The sequence below is a fragment of the Sciurus vulgaris genome (genome assembly GCF_902686455.1).
Source record: "Sciurus vulgaris genome assembly, contig: HiC_scaffold_604_arrow_ctg1, whole genome shotgun sequence".
NCBI lineage: Eukaryota > Metazoa > Chordata > Mammalia > Rodentia > Sciuridae > Sciurus > Sciurus vulgaris.
The window spans coordinates 529,440-554,020 of record NW_027632417.1 but is presented as its reverse complement, the minus strand read 5'-3'; the positions used below and the strand labels follow the sequence as shown (position 1 = coordinate 554,020).

The window sequence follows — 24,581 nt, the reverse complement described above, 5'->3', positions numbered from 1 at the left end:
AGACCAGTAACCACAGATAGGTAAGATAATGATTAAAAAGTGAAGTGTATTTAATAGTACATGTTACCAAATAATGTATTTTCACAGCATTATAAAATCAGCTCTAAGTATATTTTTTCTAGAGAGTACAAAAGCAAAATATTTTCATTTTCAAGAGATCAATTGCTTCAAACTTCTACCCAAATCTAACCAGCTGTAATACTAATTGGCATTTGCTAATTAAATCAGCAGTGGGATTCAGTGAGGCACTCTATCAACAAGTGGAAAAAATAAAGAGCTGAGATATGTTAAATATGATCAACATATATAGCATCATAATGCATGAAATTCTCAATTTACTATGTAAATTTGCTTTTTAAAGAACTTTAGCATTAAAGATAAAGCAACCTTACTTTTTACTTAAATTTGATTGGGCTGCTCTAATTACTATCTTTTTTTTTTTTTTTTCAGTGCTTGGGATCGAACCCAGTGCCTTGAGCTTACAAGGCAAGCACTCTACTGACTGAGCTATTTCTCCAGTCCCTCTAATTACTATCTTTAATGTTTATTTACATTATGTTTAATGATGCTGCATGTCTTTAGTCTGTTTCTAATAGGCAGTCAGAGCCCACAGGTCTAGACCCTCATTTGTATTCTGCCAGAGGAACAATTTACTACAAAGAGAATCAAGACCTGGTCACTGAAGACAACATTCCAGATTTTAATGAAACTGGAGAATTTTTTGGCAGAGTGTCTGCAAAAATACCTGTTTTTAGGCAGGTGAAGATATACAATCATCTTTCTGAAAACACTGTAATTTTATTTTGTTCTAGCAAATAAAATTAAATTAATATAGATGACTACAGAAAAGGGTGTAAACTGGATACTAAAGTCATCAAATATAACTTAAAAATATGACCACACACATTTATTTTTTTCTCTCACCTGAAACAGCTAAATGACAATAAATGGATTTCTAAAAAGCTATATGAGGAAATGGTACATTAAAATGTTCACAAACACTTTGGAAAATGAAAACCTATTAAGAAGAGCTGTGGAACCAAAACAAAGGTATCCAGCTGGGACTGACTAGAGGAATAGAAACCCTCTCAATACTCCAAAAGCCTAGGACTTATGGTCCTTACAGGGCACCACAATGTGGGGGAACTGAAGGGATCCACACACCAAGTAATGGGAGCACCATGAGCCCTTGGATCCCTGTCTTTTCAATTTAAACAGACAATTTTGCTGTAATGGTGTATCTTCCAAGGATAATAAAAGAGGACTTGTCTAAGGATAAAATGAGTTGTCCAGTGATGTCTTCAAATCTGGGTGTCTAAAACGTGGATTCAAAGTTCAGCCACATGGGAACAGCCAGATATATTTTCAATTTCTTGGATCAAGAAGCCTAAAGAATGTGCTCAAGAAGACAATAGGGCTGGGTAGGAAAAGGAGGTCCCAGGGAGTAGGATGCAGGACTTCCTATGGTAATGAATATCACTCATGCCCTAGTTTGATTTAACTGTGCCATTTGCTCACCCTAACCCCCAACTCACTTCCTTCTTCCTGCTCTCTGCTCCCTCCTCCAGCTGCAGGCAAGGCATCAGAAACCCACTGGCCATTTTTTGTCTCTCCCAGAGGGGACTCCAGGTCTATCTCATCCATGGTGCTCCCCTTAGAAGACAGCAGTTTATCCAAGCCAAATTTAAGTATTTCACTCAACTTGAATGGAGAAAAGAAAAAATCCAGTTAGTTCTCATGAAAACAAACATCAGGATGTGGTGATCTGCTGAGTGTCTAAGTGACACCAAGCACATTCCTTCCTTTGTGAACTTTCTTCTCTCCCATGGCAGATGACTTCAACCAGGCTACTGTGGAGTTAGATGAGGAATAAGCAGAAAGGTGATAAATGATGACCAGAGCTATTGATTTTGATAATTATTTATAACTGCAAAAAAAAATTTTTAGCCACCAATTTCTTTTATTTTGGGGGGGGGATGGTAAGAATAAAATGATTTCCTGCATCTTCTATAACACCTCTCACGAGTATTTTTTACAGGTATTTCCAGCAGTCCTGATAGAAGTCAGAGACCCTGTTAGCTACCTTCCTACCTCTCCCACTGTCAAACTTCTTAGAAAAAGAAGATGCCACTCAGTACCTCACTTCACAATAAGCTGACTCCTTTTCTTTGCCAAGTTTCTTTCCTACCTCACTACTTTATGGAATCCACCTTGGAAAAACAATAACAATCCTGTTCACCAAGGCCCAAAGGCCCTTTATTAATTTCAATCTCCCTGAATAGTCCTGTGCACTCCCTGTTCTGCCCTTTCCTCTCACTCCTCCCTAAGGGATACTCTGTCTATTTCCTAAGGCTACAGGAACCACCCAGAAAGCTTAGATAGTATTACCTGGCTTTCACTTGCTACTTCCAACTTTACACCTCCCTAAGCACTATCACTTAAAAATTCTGAAACAATTGGGATCCACATGATGGGCCCTCATTTGCATTTTGCCCTTTTAGTTTTGTTTAGTTATCTCTAGACTGTCTATTTTGTAACTTGAAAACTTAAAGGTATTCTGCAGCTTAAAAACACGGAGATAAAAACTAAGCAAGAACATACCTGGATATATTTATATTTAGCCTTAGTAGATATGTGTACACACACAGAGAGAGACATATACACAAATATATATATATATATAGATTACTTACATTAATATATATATATTTACATATATATAAACATAAAATATAATTATACATATATATAAACCAAGGCAAATGGCTTTGGCATTTAGTAACCAAAGCAGAAGAAAACCAAGTGTTTAAGATGAAGCTCAGTTCATACTGGGATCATCCCTTCCACTCCTTTGGACTTAAATCTCCTGGCTTCCCTTGCTATTGAGCACTCACAATATGTTTTTAAGGAACTACCTTTTTTCAAAAATAAAAAATAATATATTATAGTAATTAAGAGGGTGTAGTTGTAAGTTACACAGTGCTTGGATTAGAGTGGTTCTGAATGATGTTTTGGAAAATTTCTTAAAAATTTTAAAGACATTGTCTATGTCATTCTTCTATTACTCTTCTTCATAAAACAACTGGAAAAAGTACACCTCAGACAATGCTTAGCACACAGTAAGCATTCAATAAATGTTCACTACATCTATATCTGTCCCTCTCCTTTCAGGATAAAGAACCTGTTTTCCTTTTTCAGGACTTCACCACTCTACACTGCTTATATTTATCAAACCAGAACCATGTCTTTTACTATTAGATTCTTTAATAATTTAAAAAATGCCCTGCTTTCTTTTGAGACAAGGTAGTGAGTTATTACCCTTGTCCTTGGAAACCATAAATAACTCATTTTCTGGATGGGGAGGAAAAAAATCATACAGAAACAGAATGAGATTTTTTTGCCCCTGGCCTAGGCATAAAGTCCCACCAAGTTCCTCTCCAACAGCCAGTAGTCTATATTGACCTACAGCAGGGAGTTGTGCCTGTGCACTTCACAATGATGTGCTGGTAGACCACATCACAGGGAAACCCCTAATTGAATGCCTGGAGTTCCCTCCACTGGGGAAGAGTTTGAGCATCTGAGACCTCATCTCCTCTAACTCCCAATATGTTCACCTTCACAACAGCCCACAATGAACTCATCTCTCAAGGCTCTGTGAAGAAATGTATTTAGACATCTACAGTATATACCTAAACCTCTCTCAAGCTTTCACCTTACATTTGTAATTGCCTCTTCAATAGTGTGAAAACAAAATGCACAACTGCCCTGCCACTATGACAGATGAGTATGCAGAACACTAAAAATATAGAAAAAGCCAGACTCCACAGTTACTCCCTAAGGTAAACAAAAACCAAGCAAACAAACAAAACATAGGGTTCTTCTTTCAGGTTCTAGTACCCAAAAAATTATAAACTTTTTCTGCAAGTCAATGATTCCCTAAAAAAAAAAATACCACAGATCCCTGTCTGCAATGCTGATGTGCAAAGATACAGGTGTGTGTGAGAGAAAACTGCTATTTTTTAACCCACACTTGGGCTTATTGTAAACTTGATAATTCTGCTTATAATACTGTGTAATTTTTCCCCTTTTGCATACCTCTTGAATTTTTTGATAGCTGGTCTTTTAAAGTCTGGTTTTTCCTGTGAACTTTTCTAAATAAAATCCCTTCCTTTTCAGAGTCTCCCTCTAATGATAATTTGCATTGATTTTTACTACAAACCATGTTGACTAAAGCCTACATTATTTTCACCTTCCTAACACTTTACCACCTATCTTCCTAATTTCTATTCTCATCATTAAGACTTAAAGCCTTAAAGTCATCTTTGAATTTGCTATCTCTCTCACTCCCTGCCTCAAAAAAACAATCAACTCCTGTCATTTCTTCTCTGCAATGTTTCCTACAGGAGACCTTCCCACAGCTACTGCCCTTGTCAGCTATTTCTTACTCACTTCATGCCTGAATTATTCCAAAATCCTAGGGGTTGATCCTCTGTATCTAATTGCTCAAAAGGATCTAGGGTACATTATAATATGGGTTCTATTTTAGCTCAAAATCTGCTGCTATGGAATAACTCTAAGCCTTTTTCCAAAAGAGAGCTCTCTCCAGAATCTTCGAAGTCAGCATTTGACTCCTATCTAATTTTTGTTTCCTCAAGCAAATTAACTCTAGTCTTTCATCCGTATATCCTATAGTATAATTTTGAGTTCCCAGTCTTGTTCATCCTCCTCTGGGTATAAAATGAGTACTGTAAGTCACTGCATAAAGGGTCTGGGATTAATGAGGAGGTATGGAATTAATAATTATTGATTAAGTCAAGTTCTTCTTTAAAAACAAACAACCCCCCCCAAAAAAAAAACCCAAACAAATAAATTCTCTCTGAGAGAACTAGTGGCATACTCATTTTTAGAAACCCCAAAGAGATTATATCCATTATGTTAAGTTACCTGCTCAAAGTCATACATCCAGTAAGTGATAAGGTATAATGTGTAATCTGAATCCAAATTTGACTGTTTAAAGCCCATTCTCTTTATTCTATTTCCTCTGCCTTTAAGTACCACACTCATTTAGCTTCTATGGCAACTTTCATGTAGTAGGTACTGTGTGGGTGTGAATTAGGCTAACAAACTAATGTGTAACTGGAGACAGAGGGTGTTAAGGCTGGTACTTTTTATTTGCATTCATATCCACAGAGACTACTGATTATAAATCATGGGACTTTAAATAAAAGAACAACATATTTTACCTGGAGGTCAGCATCAGCCAAATATTTCTGGGCTCCAAGAGTAAAATAGCCTCCTATGATCATGTTGGTGAGCTGCAGTTTGGAAGCTGCTTTCCTATAAACTAATTCTTCCACAGTGTCTTGGCCAATCAGCCAAAAAACTTTCACAGCCCTGTATGTAAGTCAAGTGATAGCAGTGTGCTATGAGTCTGCAAAGCTGGGGGGAAAAGCATTCCAGAAAAATACAGCAAAAAGGAAGCAGAACCAAAGAACATATTAATAAAACAATTCAAAGGACATTGCTCATTTTGACCTGAGCATTTGTTAGAGAAATCTGGCCTCAACTTCTCTCTGAGCCTTTCCCAAAAGAGTCAGGGAAAGAATGATGAAGTGACCACAACTGGAGCTTCATTTATAGCCAAGGACAACCCCTGGCAGGCATGTTATCCTGAGGTCAAAGGGTAGTTCCACAACCTCTTAACCCCATTTTTTTTTTCTTTTCATGGCACTGGGAAGCAAATCCAGGAGAGCATTATCAATGAGTTATATCCCTAGCATTTCATAAAAAAATGTTTTATTTTTATTTATTTACTTGAATTTTTTATAGACATTGATGGACCTTTATTCATTTATTTATATGCAGTGCTAAGAATTCAACCCACTGCCTCACACATGCTAGGCAAGTGCTCTCCCAGTGAGCCACAATCACAGCCCCAAAATATTTTATTTTGAGACAGGGTTTTAGTAAGTTGCCAAGGCTGGCCTTGAACTTGCGATCCTCCTGCCTCAGCCTCCCAAGTTACTATAATTACTGGTATGTGCCACCATACCAGCTTTAACTCCCTTTTTAAATTGAGTTAGGTTCTAACTAAAGCCTAAAAGTTTCTTCTAATCATTTTGCAATTTAGCTGTTCTTTTTAACAGTGAGACTGAATTGATCATGCGACCCACTGAACATGACTCTGCAAGTCAGTGCCAAAATGGGGTTAAAACCCAGTGGTGGGCTGGGGAGATAGCTCAGTTGGTAAAGTGATCACCTTGCAAGCACAGGGCCCAGGGTTTGATTCAAAAAAAAAAAAAAAAAAAAAACCCAGTGGTTCTCAACTCCCAGTATGACACTCTTGTCAGGACTACATTCTTGTAAGTCATATCGAGGATTAAAATCACTGTCAACAAAAATAACTGTATCTGGTCCTGTTAAGTTCATGCCAATTCCACCTGAAAACCACGCAAAAAAGAAGCATGATCAGCCAATCGCTTTACTTAAAAATGTGTCCCATAAAAATTATCTTCCTCTTGGGTTGAAGTTGGCTAGTGCAACCCTTCTTCACTAAGCGGAATATTTTAAGCTGTATTTAGTTGTTTGGGACATAGTCATAAGCTATCACTGCCACCTGCTGGCAAAATGTGGTAATAAACTCACCTCTTGAAAGTTGGAAACCCATTAAATGAAAATGCTGCAGAACTATAGCAAAAACGTGATAACAAATATGACAATCAGTGTTTGGAAAGGTTAACATCTACTAAGGCCTCCAGGGAGATTAATGGAAAAGCAGAGGTTTCTTTCTAATTTTAGATGACTCAAATATCTGCTCTCTAAATATGAATAACACAAATGGAATTTCTCTCCAAACCTGATGATGCAGTTGACCAGATCCTTCAAGTTTCCCCTAAGACTAACCATGAGACAACGGAATGAATGGCTCTGATACAGGGTGTGGAACATGACCTTGGAAGAGACTGAGGACAAAGAAGTCTGATTATATCTTATTATTGAGTTTATTAGACAGAAAGACATACATAGGAGAAATAATCTCCTTATACTCAAGGATTATATCTAACACTTCTTTTATATACCCATACAGAACAAAGCACTTAATAAATGCTTTAAAAATAAGTCTGAACTTTCTTTTTATAAATATATTAATCTCTCTTTCATCAAGGACACACATTCTTTTTGTATTCCTATAGGTATTCCATATGAATTAATGTCTATAAAAATAGGAAAATGAGACTCAGATTATGAATTCAAAATTGATTTAAGGTCTTTTTGATTTAGGATGTAAGGAAAATTCCATCTCCCATAATTGATTTCAAGTTATTTAATAGTATATAAGAGCACCCCATAACTGACAAAGCACCTCAGATGTCATATGATATTTATGATTTAACTCATATAGAAAATTTAATAATAATTACAAATAGCTGGCAGTTTCACTATGATCACATTTTAATAACAAAATGTTTGTTAAACTTTAAAACACTATTCCAAGTGTACTCATGGAGGAGGGGCAACTAGAAACAAGATTATCTTATTTTCCAAATTCACAGCTGGGAAGGAGAGCTGCCTCCACTGAACATAAATAAAACTTCCTCAAAATCACACACACACACGCAAAAAAAAACACAGGTCAAAGCAGATCAGAATTACTTTCTAATAAGCTCAGGTTCCAGCCTCACTTCTTTGTGACATTACAGCTTAGATTGTTTGGACAGAAAAGAGCTCCAAAGTAGAAGTCCAGTACTATGCTATATCAACTGCCTTGATTCTCTCCTTTTATTATACTCCTTGGTAATAACCTCACTTTTCAGAGAATTATGAAAAATTGCACCAATGTTTGGGATGTAAAAGTACTACACCAGTCCTTTTTTGTCTGCTTTCATCAATATTATGTGGCTTTTCTGCCCTGGTACTTAGGAGAAAAATAAAAATGGGCTGCTGTCCAAAGTTTTTTATAGGCAGGTGTCTCTCTTCTCCTCTCATGGAACCATCCACATGCTCATAGCCATAGCCTTTAATAGACAAGAACAACAACAAACAGAGCTTAACTCTTTTCAAGGACTCTTTAGGAAATAAAAAAGTCAAGTCATTCTTAAACCAAATGCCTATATTGTCCTTTCCATATCCAGGCATGACCCTACTTTAAATAAATCCCATGGGAAAGATCTAAATTTAGGGGGACAATACATCACTTTACCAAAAAAAAATAAAAATAAAAATAAAAAATAAAAACTCACCATAACACTCTATCCTGGGTTTTTAAAACACAACCAACCAAAGTTTTGGCACTTAAAACAGTTAATATTTAGTTTTAATTATTCCTAGGCAACTCTAAATATCCACCTTCTATGGCAGTTTCTATTTGCCGAGATAAAATCCTTAACTAGTCAAGCAGTAATACAAGCACTTAGGAGCCTGCCTGATTACCCAGCATCTGCTTTTCAATGAAGCTCCCTGGCTCTCCACTTACCACCATGCATCAGGTCAGGAAGGGGAATTATAAACTCATCATGTTTTGACAGTGGAGATTCCACTTGCATTTCTGCAAGTTTTCAGGTTACTGAAGTACTTGGAGGGTATCAAGTGGATCTGAGAGACCACTCTAAACTAAATTTTAAAACTCTAAGTTCTGCAGCTGATAATCTACCAAAGGCTCAAAACTCATCCACTGTTTAAGCTTTTTCCCATTATCCCACATCAATTTTATTACATATAAAACAGAGTTCTCAGGTAATTGCCTACATTCCCTATTGTCCATAGAAATAATTGGTCTACCTTCCCCTACATGATTTGTGGGATCTTTATACTATCAATATTCATTTTCTTACTAATCCTAAGTACACAAGTGCTGAGCTGAATGTTGCAAGACACTGAAAGTTTCTGTCACTGAAACTCAACTTATCATATTTCTGAAGATACTCAACATTTTCACATCTGCTTCACTTAGTGCTGTCCCCTCTCCTCATCTTTTTTTGGTTCTGAATAATGTTTTTGCATTTTCTTCCTCTGTAACATTTCCACACCCCTTATTATTCATCATGGACCTATTTGATCATTAAATATAAAAAAGTCTTCAGTAATGTAGTGACCCAGGAGAGCCACCTCTGTAATCCATATAGTCTTGGAGAATAACAAACATCTGAGTCACTTGGGAGAAAAGTAAATCTCAATGGCCTCTGACAAGGAAAAGAAAAGGAGAAACTAGTAATATTTAAGGTGAGTTACCCTCACACAAATTTTATCAAAGAATACAATTTTATAAGTAAGTCAAATGCTAAAGTAGAAATATAAGTGTCACATAACTTTCTCAGAAACTCTACATAGTTTACATAAGAATACAAAGCACCTCCACATGTAGCTGCATCCTTCAGAGCAGTTTTAAAGCTACAGTGGAGATATTCTCAGGGCACATGTCAATTCACCAGGAACTATGGAAACCCTAGAGCAACCAAGGAGCCTATTTCTGGAATGTCACTTCACTCATTGAAAATAAATATAAACTTTTACTTTAATAGTTAAATAAACACATGAAGAGTAAATGGCAAGATTCACTTATGTGTGTACCCCTTCCCAAAGATCCTGAAGAACTGTGGCAATTATCTACTGCTATTCCCCACTTGGGGGTGTAAGTCATTATCATCTAGAAAAGTCTGATAAGCATCACTTTAGAGAAGCAATCCCCCATGATACATGAGGAAACTTGCATACAGATAGTGAAAAGAGAAAAGAATTCAAAATAATGCATTAAGAAAAAAATCAAGCTGACAGCTCCTTGTTATCAGACATTGTTTTAAAATTTGCCTGAAAAAAGAAGTACAGTGTTGACAAAACAATATTCTTTTTAAGAAAATGAACTTAATTTAAGCTTACCACAAAGATAAGATCAAGTGTGAGTGAGAACTCCTGTCAGATTCTAGCCCAAATTGTTGGGAAAGCATTGAGCTTAAATAAAGGTGAGTACTTCAATTCTTATCTCATCTCTGACATTTGCTAGCTATATGACTTTGGACAAGATCTTTCTGGGTCTGGGACATAAAAAACTTGGATGAAGGGTATTTATGGGCTTTTCTCCATCTCTCATACACTTACAGTTGATATATCAAAGAAAATTAAGCACAGTAATACATGCAATTATTTAACTTGCAAATGATTGGAAAATTTTGCCAAATCTGAAGTTTTAGGTTAGTTCAGACCACACCTGGGACAGTCATCCTAAAGGGACAATTTTGAAATTCTGGTCTTCTGATACCCACTCACATTTCTGGGAAAGACTATTCTAAGTACTCCTTGAGTTTAAATCAAACCCCACAGGTTAACAAGAATAAGTGCTTACTGAGCCTTTATTATGTGTCAATTTAGCACAAAGTACCAGCAGACAATTATAAAAGAAATGCTCAATGCTGACTCTGTCCTTCTGGCTCTAAAAAATATAGCTGGACTGATCAAGTGAACATACACTGATCAACCAGGCAGTAGATTAAGGTAGGACTTGCCAAGTGCTGGAGAGGGATCCTAAATACTATAGGAATTCAGGAAAGAACGAATAATGATGGGGAAGAGTGGGGTAGAATGAGATGGAATAGAGTGGGTGTATAATTTTAGAGAAAGTTGACACTGAATTAGGGTCTTGTAAAAGAGGAAAACTTGAATCAGTCTCATGAAATAAGTAAGTTCCTCATTAATTAGGTTTTAAACAGTCACCAGCTGAAAGCAGTACATATATCTATACCTGGAATGCAGGAAGTCCAGCAGCTTATCCAGCAGGTGAAGTTTCCCACTAGCCTCAATCAGGTGGTCTCCAACTTCTAAAGGCTCTGGCTATAAACCTGGAAAAGAAAGGGCCCATTCCCAATCACATGCCCTGACTCAGGGTAAACTTCTTGAATAGAAAAGTCAATACGTAGGCAACAGCAAGAGAACCCTTGCTCCTTTTACTTCATTATGTCCCTTAGTCACATCTATTTGAGGCACTTTTTAACTATTTGCTTATGTCACTATCTCAGTGCAGCTTAACACCAATTTCAGAGCCTGGCACATCCAAAAAGCCTAATAAATACTTGCCTAGGAATCAAACCCACTCTTTAGGAAACTGAGGCAAAGGGAGATGCCAAAGGTCAAGAAGATCCAAAAATAAAATGCTAAGGCTCTCACTCTAGAAAAGGAATCCAGAAACAGTCTTAGGTGTATATAAGTGATTCTCAAGGTATGGGGTAGCAGTCAGAATATTCTGAAAGGGGACATTGCCTGGGAGTTTTCTCTTAGTTGAGGCACAACTACCCCTGAGACCACTGCCCAGATGCCTGGAAGTGTTTTCTTTGGGTGCTGCTGCTGCCCACACTGCTGCTGCACACCAGAGGTCTTTTCTCTGGGCATGCCTGTGGTCTACACTGCTGCCACTGACATTGCTGCCCCTGACATCCCTGCTGCCAAAGCTGCTACTGCTCCCTGGAGGTCACCTGGAGGTCTTCTCTCTGGTTGCCACTGCAGCTACAGCCACAGCTGCCACCACTGCAGCTGCTGATTCCCCACTGCTGCCAATAACACAGATGACTGAGCTATTGCTGAGCACTTGTCTGCTGTCACCGACCCACTGCCACTTACCACTTCTACCACTGCCCAAAGGTTTGCTGCCAGGGAGACTCCAGGTTTGGTTGCACATGATTGCATCCATTTTGAGACACCAGTCAGAGCCTGAGGTATGAGATACTGGTGGGTTTCCTGCTATTGCCATCTTGGGGAGTCAAGGTGCACCTGTCTGGGGACACCAGCAGGACCTGGAGGTTGAATGTCTGGTACCTGTGCGTTTGCCTGTACTTGGGGTCTTCCTCCTGGGAGTGCTGGTTGCTGCCATCTAGTTATTGTCTCTCAGGATTGCTCATCCCTCGTGGTATATTTCCAAATTCCAGTATCATTGAGATCTTGGGACTGCAACATGGTCAAACCTAAGACATCTGAGGCCCAGATTTGTGGGATAGTGACTAGGTCTGTCAGGGCCTGTCTGGGTCAGGCAGTCTGTGGGAAGTCAGAGGCAGGGCTGAGAAGCATTTGGATGCTAGCAGAGACAGTTTTTCAATTTTCCACTGAGATTTATTTTATTTTATTTTTTCCTCTGGCATCTCGCTCCACCATATTTGGAGCATGGTGTTTTTAATGCACCACTTTGTTGAGGATGGAAATATATGCATGGTGTTTTGCAGTTCTGCTGTATATTATTATATTTTTAACTTTTTTCTTTATATATATATTCTTCCTCTTCCTCGTCTGTTTCTCTGGATTCCCTTTCTAACTTTTCTACCCCTAATGTTCAATCTCTGCTGGTTCTTCTTCCACTCTTCCTGTGGATTTTTGCTTGTGGTTTCCCTCTTTCTCCTTCATGAGCATCATGTCCTGCACTATTTCTGATTTCTCGGTGTCCAATATTTGAGATTGCAAATCATTTTGGCAAATTTTCTGTTTATATTGTGGACCATGATTGAAATCATCATTGCTGTTTATAGATAGAAGGCAGTGGACACCTTGGTGGAAGCTAGTAGATTTGAGGATGTGTATTGTTTGTACTGGGTGCTGTTGATGTTGGTCTTCCTCTTAATGGTGGTATACTAGAAAACTTCAGGGACAATATAGTTCTATAGGATAGAGTCTGTAGTACCACAGATTCATTCTACTAGATGGGAAAACACACAAGCAACATGAAAAAACAAGGGAAAAAAGTGCCCAAAACAAATCAAGATGTCCCAATATGAGAATCCACTTACATAATAGTAGAAGAAATGTCCACAAAGGAGTTTAGAATATACATAGTTAAACTGATCTATGATTAAAGGATGGTATAAAGAGTGAAATCAAAGAGATAAAACAGGAAGTGAAGGATCACTTCAATAAAGAGTTAGAGATTGTGGGGGAAAAAAAAAAAACAGCAGAAATCCTTGAAATGAACGTATCCATAAACCAAATTGTACTTGTAATGGTAAGCATCACCAATAGACTAAACTATTTAGAATACAGAACCTCAGGCAATGAATACAATATTATTTACTATTGAAAATAAAATTGATCATGCAGAGAAGATGGCAAAAATCCATGAATAGGCCTTCTAAGAATTATGGAAAAACATGAAAAGACCAAATATAGGAGTGATCTGGATAGATGAAGGAGCAGAGGTATAAATCAAGGGAATTCACAATCTTTTCAATGACATAATATCAGAAAATTTCCCAAAGCTAAAGAATAAAATGGGAAATCAAATACAGGAGGCTTACAGGACTCCAAATGTACAATATTACAGCAGACCCACACCAAGACACATTAAAATGAGAATGACTAAAATACAGAATAAGGGTAAATTCTTAAAGACTGTGAGAAAAAAAAAAGCAAATTACATATAGGAGAAAACCAACTCAGATCTCAAGTGATTTCTCAACACAGAACCACAAAGCTAGGAGGTCTTAGAACAACATATTTCAAACTTGGAAAGAAAATGGATGCCAACCAAGAATTTTATAACAAACAAAATTAAGCTTCAGATTTGAAGATAAAATAAAAACCTTCTATGAAAAACAAAAGTTAAAAAAATTCACAATTAGAAAGTCTGAACTACAGAACATTCTCATCAAAATATTCCATGAGGATGAAGAGAGAAAAAAAGTGAAAACCAGCAAAGGGAGAAACTACACTAAAGGAATAGTCAAAGAAGAAACTACATCAAATTAAAAGTCAGAAATAAACCAAATGACCATGAATACAAATCATATCTCAGTAATAACCTTGAATGTTAATGGTCCCAATTCATCAAGCAAAAGATATAGGCTTGCAGATTTGATTAAAAACAAAATCCAACAATAAGTTGTCTCCAAGAGACTCACTTCATAGGCAAAGACATCCACAGACTGAAGGTGAAAGGATAGGAAAAAACATATCACTCATACGAATTGTGGAAACAATCAGGGGTTTCCATCCTCATATCAGAAAAGGTGGACTTCTAGCCAAAGTTAATCAGAAGGGACAAAGAAGTTCATTTCATTCTACTGAAGGGAATTATACATCAGCAGGACATAAAATTATAAATATATGTGCCCCAAGCAATGGAGCATCTATGAACATCAAACCCTTCACAATTTCAAGAATCAAATAGACCACAGTACAATAATACTGGTTGACTTAACACATCTCTCTTACTACTGGACAGATATAAACAACATCTAAATAAAGAAACTATAGAACTCAACAATACAGTAAATAACAGACATAACAGACATGTACACAATATTTCATAAATAAATAAGTGATACACTTTTTTCTCAGCAGTACATGGATCCTTCTCTAAAACAAACCACATCTTATGCCTCAAAGTAACTCTTAGTAAATACAAAAAAAATGGAGATAATACCCTCCAGTCTATCAGATCATAATGGACTGAAATTAGAAATCAATGATAAGATAAAAAATAGAAGCTATTCTAATATATGGAGACTAATACACTATTGAATGACAAATGGATAGTAGAAGAAATCAAGGATGAAATGAAAAAAATACCTAGGGTAAATGAAAATACGATACAAAAAACCAAAATCTCTGGGACACAATGAAGGAAGTACTAAGAGGAAAGTTCACTGCATTGAGCTCATTTATTAAAAGAATAAAAAGTCAACAAATAAATGACCTAAGTTTATATCTCAAAGCCATAGAAAAAGAACAAATGAACACCAGAAACAGAAGAAGACAGGAAATATTTAAAATCAGAACTGAAATCACTGAAATTGAAAAAGAAACAACTAAAAAATTCACAAAAACGTTGGTCCTTTGAAAAATCAATAAAATTGATAAATCCCTAGCCACACTAATGAAGAGAAAGAGAGAGAAAACCTGAATTAAAAAAAATACAAGATGAAAAAGGAAATATCACAACAGACCCAACTGAAATACAGAATAATTAGAAATTATTTTGAAAATTTATACTCCAACAAAAGAAAATACTGAAGACATTGACAAATTTCTAGAGATGTATGACCTATCTAATCTGAATCAGGAAATCATACATGATCTAAACAGAATAATTTTAAGTAATAAAATAGGAAATGCCATTAAAAGCCTACCAACTAAGAAAAGCCCAGAACCAGAAGAATTATCAGCTGAGTTATACAAGATCTTCAAAGAAGTATTAATACCAATACTCCTCAAATTCTTCCATGAAGTAGAAGGAGGGAACCCTTCCAAACTCATTCTATGAGACTAATATCACCTTGATACCAAAATCAGACAAAGACACATTAAGGAGATAAAACTTCAGACCAATATCCCCGATAAACACAGATGCAAAAATTTTCAATAAAATCCTGGGAAATTTCTACCAAAAATATTAAAAAGATAGTGCACCACTATCAAGTGTGGTACATCCCAGGGATGCAGAATTGGTTCAACATATGGAAAACAATAAATGTAATTCATCATATCAATAGACTTAAAAACAAGAATCATTATCTCAATAGATGCAGAAAAATAGATGCATTTGACAAAATACAGGACACCAACATGTTTAAAAAACTAGAAATACTTAGGTATAGTAGGAACATACCTCAACATCATAAAAGGCACATATGTTAAACCCAAGGCCAACATAATTCTAAATGGAGAAAAATTGGAAAGCATTCCCTCTAAAATTTGGAACAAAACAAGAATGCCCTTTCATCACTTTTATGCAACAATATCCATGAAACTCTAGTCAGAGCAATTAGAAAAGAGAAAGAAATTAAAGGTATACAAATAGGTAAAGAAGAACTCAAACTATCACTATTTGCCAATAACATGATTCTTTATTTAGAAGATCTAAAAAATTCCACCAGAAAATTTCTAGAATAAATAAATTCAGCAAATTAGGAGGATATAAACTCAATACCCATAAATTAAATGCCTTCCTATACATTAGTAATGAATTCACTAAAAGAGAAATAAAGAAAATTATACTCCTCCCCTCAAAAATGAGAGTAAACTATCCCATTCACAGTAGACTCAAAAAAAAAAAAAAATAGGTATCAATCTAAAAAAAGAGGTGAAAGATCTCTACAATAAAAACTACAGAACACTAAAGAAAGAAACTGGGGCTGCCATGCAGCGGAGTGTGCTTTAATGGACAATGTACTGCTATGTATGCCTGAAGTACTTGAAATGCAAATTTGGGACAACTTTGCCATCTAAATGCTTAGCTGGATTAAGCGCCTGATGAGGATGGTTTTTCAACAAGTTGGAGTAAGCATGCAATTGGTACTTTGGTCTGGAAAACCATATGGTTCATCTCGAAGTATTGTAAGGAAAATTGGTACTAACTTATCTCTGATTCAGTGTCCAAGAGTTCAATTTCAGCATACCAGCCATGCAACAGAATGGAGTCCCAACCACCTGGGAGAGGATGCAGTGGTATCTTTTGCTGATGTTGGATGGGTAGCCACAGAAAGAGGAGAGTGTTCAACAATACTAAGGACAGAAGTCAGGTCAAAGCCATCCCTTCTCAAAGACCTTCTTTTCTTTGAGAAGTCCCCAAGCAAGCATATTTCCTTACCAAACTTGTCTCAAGAAGAGCCTCCACTGAAGACCGCAACACTGGCCAATGAGGAAGTCCTGCAAAAGATCTGTGCACTTGAAAATGAACTTGCTACTCTCAGAGCTCAGATTGCCAAAATCATAACTCTGCAAGAGCAACAAAATCTCACTGCAGGTGACTTGGTTTCTGCTATGTCTGTTACCACGGCCCTACCTCCTCCACCCCCCAACAACGCCACCTCCTCTACCTGCTCCATCAGGGCTCCACCAAATTAAATCTGCTATTGATCTGATTAAAGAGCAAAGAGGGCAAAAAACCAGTGCTGGAAAGACTTTGGCTAAGAACAATCCAAAGAAATCTGGCATGCCAAAAATGCTAGAAATCCTTAAAGATATGAATAGTGTAAATCTTTGGTCAGTTAAGAGGTCAGAGCAAGATGTAAAGCCCAAGCCAGTAGATGCTACTGACACTGCTGCCCTCAAAGCAGAAGCTTTGAAAAAGAAATTTCCTTATTGGTATCGAAGTAATAGCCAAGGTGAAGTTGAAAAAGGATCTCCAAAGTCTGAATCAGAGACCACCTCAGAGACAGCATTGTTTGGGCCACATATGTTGAAGTCTACAGGAAAAATGAAGGCTTTAATTGAAAATGTTTCAAATTCCTAATGGATAATGAACTGAGAAAAATTTCCTGGTTCAGCTGGTTTGTGAGGGCTGAATTTGGCTAGTAGAAATCGACACTATTTAGTAAACACCTGACTTTAGTGTTCAGTGGTCTCCTTTTTAACCTAGAGGATTAAGCAATAATGGAAGCACCATAACTTTGTTTTACTTTATGAGATGGTAAGTTCTGGAGCTTCCCATAACATACTGCATTCTGACATGTTTTTCAAGTATAGCCAGGAGATGGAGGCTTCCAATCTTGAAAACATTCCTAAGATTTCAGAACACAGAAAGGACATTTGTGGATTTTACTGTGCATTTAAAATTCTTAACACTAATTTATCTGTACAAATGTTTTATATACATATGTTTGTATATAAAACAGTTTAAAAAATTATCAATGACAATGAGGGTATTGTTATCTTCATATGTTTTCAATGAGCATTTACTCTTAGTGATGGATTAGCTGGTGTAATTTAAGATGTTGGAATAAAATATTTGAGATTGGAATCTTCTTGCCTCAAACAAACTTATATTTTAGATTCTGTCTCACATTTTTGGAGCTGAGCTTTGCATAGGAACCAGTTGATGTCCACTGGTGCAATTCCATATACTTTCCATTACTGTGTGATGTGTCTTCTTCCTGGAGTGCTTGTTATGAACATGTAATGCAGTACATAAATTTGGCCATGGAACCGTCTGTCTTTCCAACCATGAGTATGCAAAAAGCACCTCCCACAGTAGCTACTAGATACAGACTAGCTTATTTTATTAATGGCAAGCCCTGCTACCCCCCTAAAGGCAAGCCCTTAGAGAAGGTAGATATAGCTCTCCCCCTGTCTCTTACAGGGTGGTTTAATCCAGATGATGGTTTTGTTTATGTGTGGTGGTAAGGTAAAAGAATAAGGCTTCACAACATTCCTTCTTTCCTACAAAAAATAGGTCACTCCTATAATAAACATTGGTACACAATGCCTTGTTCTGGGAAAAGGAGCTACATAAGACAAGGTAATTTATTCAGTAAAAAAAACTTAGCCATGGGAACCTTTGGGACTGTTGCCCTCCTATAACTTAGCAATTTGGATATTAATCAGATGGACCTAGTAGAAATGGTCATGTGAGATTATTTGTCTATCGCTTTAACCGCGAGAATAATAATAGTCTTAGGTCACATAGAGTTTAGATATTAAGGAAATAAACATTGTATTAGCTCATTGACTTAGTTAAATATTCTTAAAATAATTGTAATCTGTATGGTTACTGATTTCTCACAATCTTTTGGTAAAAACAATTTCTGCCTATGCCTTGGAAACTTCTTTGATTTTATTAATCATAAGCCTGTCATCATAGCCTGAAGAAAAGTGTATATAAACCCAGCCTTCCCCAGAATAAAGTGGGATTGATTGCACCAGAACTAGAGTCTGTGTCTTTCATTCTCCATCCATCGCCGACGCTGTCTCCCCGCGCCCTGTTTACCAGTGTGGAACCCATGGACTCCTGCTAGGGCTGGACCCTGGCAAGGGCTTATAAGGACTTACTATAAGTAGTCATTTGTAAGTGTTCAATAAACTTTCATGATTTTCTATTTCTGATAAATTCAGCTATAGTTAATGCCAGACTTTCGTACCATAAATAAATATTTGAACTTTTAAAATTTTTATATCTAGTGAAGAAAAGTTATACTTCCTGGGAGAATTAGGAGATAAGTAGATAAACATTTTAAGTTATTGAAAATGTGTGTTCTCCTAAATATTAACAAAAATTATCTGAGGTAATTTACATGGTTTGGTTTTTGGCTTAAGTTTAAACTGTGGCATGTTGTTAGATATTGTTTATAATTCTTTGGTATGTTTAAGAATTCTGCCTTTTAAGATATTCAGAAATTCACCTGACACATATTTTGGTCTCCTAAGAAATTTATATTTGCATCAGTATTGAATTTTGACTAGTACTTCAATGTAAGGAATTTACTATTTTAAAATAAAATAAACTTATTTCCAAAAAAAAAAGAGAAAGAAACTGAAGATGACATTAGAGGATGGAAAGACCTCCCATTCTCCAGGAAAGGCAGAAATAATATTATCAAAATGGCCATACTACCAAAAGTGTTATACAAATTTAATGCAATTCCTATTGAAATCCCAATAGCATTCTTCATAGAACTAGAAAAAACAATCATGAAATTCATTTGGGAAAATTAGAGATCCAGAATAGCCAAAGCAATACTTAGCAAGAATAGTGAAGGAGGAGACATCACATTACCAGACCTTAAACTATACTACAGAGTATAGTAATAAAAACAGCATGCTTTGGTGTCAAAAAAGATACATAGACCAATAGTACAGAATAGAAGACACAAAGACAAACCCACATTAAAACAGATATCTCTTACTAGACGTGTGTGCCAAAAATATTCACTGGAGAAAAGATAGCCTATTTAACAATGGTGCTGGGAAAAATGGAAAGAACATGTAACAAAATGAAATTACAACTTTATCTCTCACCCTGCATGAAACTCAACTCAAAGTGGATCAAAGACTCAGGCCTAACAGAAGAAAAACTAGGCCCAAATCTATACCATGTTGGCCTAGAATCTGATTTCCTTAACAAGACCCCTAAAGTGCAATATGTTCAATCAAGAATCAATAAATGAAATGGATTCAAACTAAAAGGCTTCTTTTCAGCAAAAGAAACAATCAATAATGTGAAGAGAGAGCCTACATTGTGGGAGAAAATCTTTACCACATGCACCTCTGATAAAGTAATAAACTCTAGGATATACAAAGAACTCAAAAAACTTAACACCAAAAACAAATAACCCAATCAATAAATGGGCTAACAGACATGTCACAGAAGTTATACAATTGATCAACAAATACATGAAAAATGTTCAACATTGATGGCAGTTAGGTAAATGCAAACCAAAACTACTCTAAGATTTCTTCTCACTCCAATTAGAATGGTAATTATCAAGAATATAAGCAACAGTACATGTTGACAAGGATATGGGGAAAAAAGTACACTCATACATTTCTGCTGGGAATGCAAATTGGTGCAACCATTATGGAAAGCAGTATGATGATCCCTTGGAAACCTTGGAATGGAACCACCATTTGACCCAGGTATCCCACTCATTGGTTTATACCGAAAGGACTTAAAATCAGCATACTACAGTGATGCAGCCACATCAATGTTTATAGCAGCTCAATTCACAATAGCTTAACTATGAAACCAACCTAAATGCCCTTCAACAGATGAATGGATAAGGAAAAATGTGGTATGTAGATATGTGTATTTTTTCTGCAAAGCTGATATGACATGGTATATCACTACTTCTGTCTTCTTGGGAAGCTCTGTAGCTACCTCAGCTTTTACTCTCCTCAGCAGAAATGGCTGCAAGAGGTTGTGTAGTTCACTTGCTGTGTAAGGAAAAAAATACAAGAAAGTGGTTCAAAAATATAACAAAGGCACTGAACTACTAGAGAACATATAGCAATTTACTTTCCTCATTTTCAAGCTAATTCTGCATTCTAGGTGAGTATAGCAATTTTCACAGTACCGACACTCTTGGATTTACAAAGTGATTGCATTCTTATAAACCCACCACAAATTGAAAATATCACGTAAGTAAAACATGTATTTGACAGACCTAAGAAACCAAACATCACAGCTTAGCCCACCCTATATTAAATGTGCTCACAACACTTACAATAGTCAACTCAGGCAAAATAATTTAACATAATAATATTTTATGAAAAACTGTTGAATACTTTATGTAATTTATTGAATACCTGTGTCTAAACAACACTGACAACATAGAACACTGCACAGCATCAGGTATTTATAGCATGTTCACCTGGGGAACTGGGGAGTTGTGACTTACTGCTGCCACCCACCCTCACAGGACAGTACCTTACAACATATCTCTAGCCTGGAAAAGACTGATACTCATGTTGTCTTATGACTGAATAGTATCCCATTGTGTATATACACCACACTTTCTTTTTTAATCTGCTAATGGACATTTAGGTTAGTTCCAAATTTTGGATACTGTGAATGGTGCTGCAATAAACATAGGAGTAGGAATATCTCTGTAACATGTTGATGTCCCTTCATTTGATGGGACTGCTGAATTGTAGAGCAGTTCTAGTTTTTGTTTTTTGAGGAAACTTCATCCTGTTTTCCATTATGTTTGGACCAATTTACTCCTGCCAGGAGTGTATCAGAATTCCTCTTTCACCACATCCTTGCTAGCATTTGTTAGTTTTTTTGTCTCTTTGTAATAACTGTTCTCACTGGGGTGAGGTAGCTTCTCTTTGTGGTCATGATTTGCATTTCCCCGATGATTAATGACTTTGAACATTTTATTTTATTTTTTTATTTTTAGTTTATCCTTATTGTGGATGGTTATATTTTATTTTTATTTTTTTATTATTTAAACAAATGGGAAACATGTTGTTTCTCTATTTGTACATGGAGTCAAGGCATACCATTTGTGTAATCATAAATTCACATAGGGCAATGTTGTTTGATTCATTCTGTTTTTTTCCTTCCCCTCACCCCTCTCACCCCTCTTTTCCCTCTATGCAGTCCTTCCTTCCTCCATTCTTACCACCCTCTTTATCCATAACCCTAAACCTAACCCTAATGCTAATCCCTCCCACCCCCATTATATTTCCTCATCCACTTATCAGTGAGATCATTTGTTCTTTAGTATTTTGAGATTGGCTTATCTCACTTAGCATGACATTCTCCAATTTCATGCATTTGCCTGCAAATGACATAATTTTATCATTTTCCATGGCAGAGTAATATTCCATTGTATATATATGCCACAGTTTCTTTATCCATTCATCAACTGAAGGGCATCTAGGTTGGTTCCACAATCTGGCTAAGGTGAATCGAGCAGCTATGAACATTGATGTGGTTGTATCTCTGTAGTATGCTGATTTTAAGTCCTTTGGGTATAGGCCAAGGAGTGGGATAGCTGGGTCAAATGGTGGTTCCATTTCAAGCTTTCTGAGGAATCTCCATACTGCTTTCCAGAGTGGCTGCACTAATTTGCAACCCCACCAGCAATGTATTAGTGTACCTTTTTCCCCACATCCTATTGTTGCTTGTGTTCTTGATAATCACCAATCTATTTGGGGTGAGATAAAATCTTAGGGTAGTTTTGATTTGCATTCCTCTTATTACTAGAGATGTTGAACATTTTTTCATTTATCTGTTGATTGCTTGTACATCTTCTTCTGTGAAGTGTCTGTTCATTTCCTTAGCCCATTTGTTGACTGGAATATTTGTATTCTTAGTGTAGAGGTTTTGAGTTCTTTACGAATTCCGGAAATTAGCGCTCTATCTGAAGTATGAGTGGCAAAGATATTCTCTCACTCTGTAGGCTCTCTCTTCACATTACTGATAGTTTCCTTTGCTGAGAGAAAGCTGTTTAGTTTGTTGTTGGTTGTTGCTTTTATTTCTTGTGCTATGGGAGTCCTGTTAAGGAAGTCTGATCCTAAGCCAACAAGTTGAAGGTTTGTACCTACTTTTTCTTCTATAAGATGCAGGGTCTCTGGTCTGATTCCAAGGTCCTTCATCCATTTTGAGTTGAGTTTTGTGCACGGTGAGAGATAGGGGTTTAATTTAATTCTGTTGCATATGGTTTTCCAGTTTTCCAGCACCATTTGTTGAAGAGGCTATCTTTTCTCCATTGCATATTTTTGGCCCCTTTGTCTAGTATGAGAAAATTGTATTTATTTGGGTTTGTGTCCGTGTCCTCTATTCTGTACCATTGATCTACCTGTCTATTTTGGTACCAACACCATGCCGTTTTTGTTACTATTGCTTTGTAGTAGGGTTGAAGATCTGTTATTGTGATACCCCCTGCTTCACTCTTTCTACTGAGGATTGCTTTAGCTATTCTGGGTATTTTATTCTTCCAGATAAATTTCATAATTGCTTGCTCTATTTCTGTAAGGTACATCATTGGGATTTTAATTGGAATTGTATTGAATCTGTATAGCACATTAGGTAGTATGGCCATTTTGACAATATTAATTCTGCCTATCCAAGAACATGGGAGATCTTTCCATCTTCTAAGGTTTTCTTTAATTTCTTTCTTTAGTGTTCTGTAGTTCTCATTGTAGAGGTCTTTCTCCTCTTTTGTGAGATTGATTCCCAAGTATTTTATTTTTTTCGAGGCTATTGTGAATAGGGTAGTTTTTCTAATTTCTCTTTCTGAAGATTCATCACTTATGTATAAAAATACGTTGGATTTATGAGTATTGATCTTGTAACCTTCTACTTTACTGAATTCACTTATGAGTTCTAAGAGTTTTCTGGTGGAATTTCCAGGTTCCTCTAAATATATAATCATGTCATCATCTTTTCCAATTTGTATCCCTTTAATTTTTTTGGTTTGTCTAATTGTTCTGGCTAGAGTGTCAAGGAAGTTGTTGAATAGAAGTGATGAAAAAGGGCATCCCTGCCTTGTTCCAATTTTTAGGGGGAATGCTTTCAGTTTTTCACCATTTAGAATGATATTGGCCATGGGCTTAGTGTAGATGGCCTTTGCAATGTTAAGGAATATTCCCACTACCCCAATTTTTTCAAGTGTTTTGAGCATGAAGGGATGCTGTATTTTATCAAATGCTTTTTCTGCATCTATTGAAATAATCATGTGATTCTTAACTTTAATTCTGTTGATATGGTGAATGACACTTATTTATTTCCAGATATTGAACCAACCTTGCATCCCTGGAATGAAACCCACTTGATCGTGGTGCACTATCTTTTTAATATATATTTCCATGCGATTTGCTAAAATTTTGTTGAGAATTTTTGTGTCGATGTTCATTAAAGATATTGGTCTGAAATTTTCATTCCTCGATGTGTCTCTGTCTGTTTTAGGTATCAGGGTGATATTGGCTTCATAGAATGAGTTTGGGAGGGTTCCCTCCTCTTCTATTTCATGGAATACTTTGAGGAGTATTGGAATAAGCTCTTCTTTAAAGGTTTGTAGAACTCGGCTGAGAACCCATCTGGTCCCGGACTTTTTTGTTGGTAGGCTTTTGATGACCTCTTCTATTTCATTGCTTGAAATTGATTTATTTAAGTTTGTATGTCCTCCTCATTCAGATTAAGTAATTCATATGTCTCTAGAAACTTGTTGATGTCTTTGAGGTTTTCTGTTTTGTTGGAGTATAGATTTTCAAAATAGCTTCTAATTCTATTTTTATTTCACTCGATTCTGTTGGGATATTTTCTTGTTCGTTCCAAATTTTAGTAATTTGAGATTTTTCCCTCTTTCTCTTTGTTAATGTGGCTAAGGGTTTATCAATTTTGTTTATTTGTTCAAAGAAACAACTATTTATTTTGTTAATTTTTCCGA

The 24,581-nt window shown here is 36.3% G+C and overlaps 2 pseudogenes across 2 annotated transcripts in view; one reads left to right on the top strand and one right to left on the bottom strand.

The window, feature by feature from the left end:
• LOC306652800 (chromodomain-helicase-DNA-binding protein 1-like) overlaps window positions 1-24,581 on the bottom strand; it is a 50,741-nt pseudogene that overhangs the window by 5,752 nt on the left and 20,408 nt on the right. Inside the window, exons 7-13 of the transcript in view lie at window positions 20,495-20,616; window positions 10,733-10,821; window positions 9,106-9,179; window positions 7,863-8,015; window positions 6,357-6,440; window positions 5,244-5,423; window positions 1,519-1,701 (exon numbers count right to left, since the gene is read on the bottom strand). The product of the transcript in view is annotated as a chromodomain-helicase-DNA-binding protein 1-like (transcript). The remainder of the gene's footprint in view (window positions 1-1,518; window positions 1,702-5,243; window positions 5,424-6,356; window positions 6,441-7,862; window positions 8,016-9,105; window positions 9,180-10,732; window positions 10,822-20,494; window positions 20,617-24,581) is intronic.
• On the top strand, window positions 16,195-17,211 carry LOC306652804 (mitochondrial fission regulator 1-like; annotated as a pseudogene). Its single transcript has 2 exons — window positions 16,195-16,260; window positions 16,360-17,211. The product of its transcript is annotated as a mitochondrial fission regulator 1-like (transcript).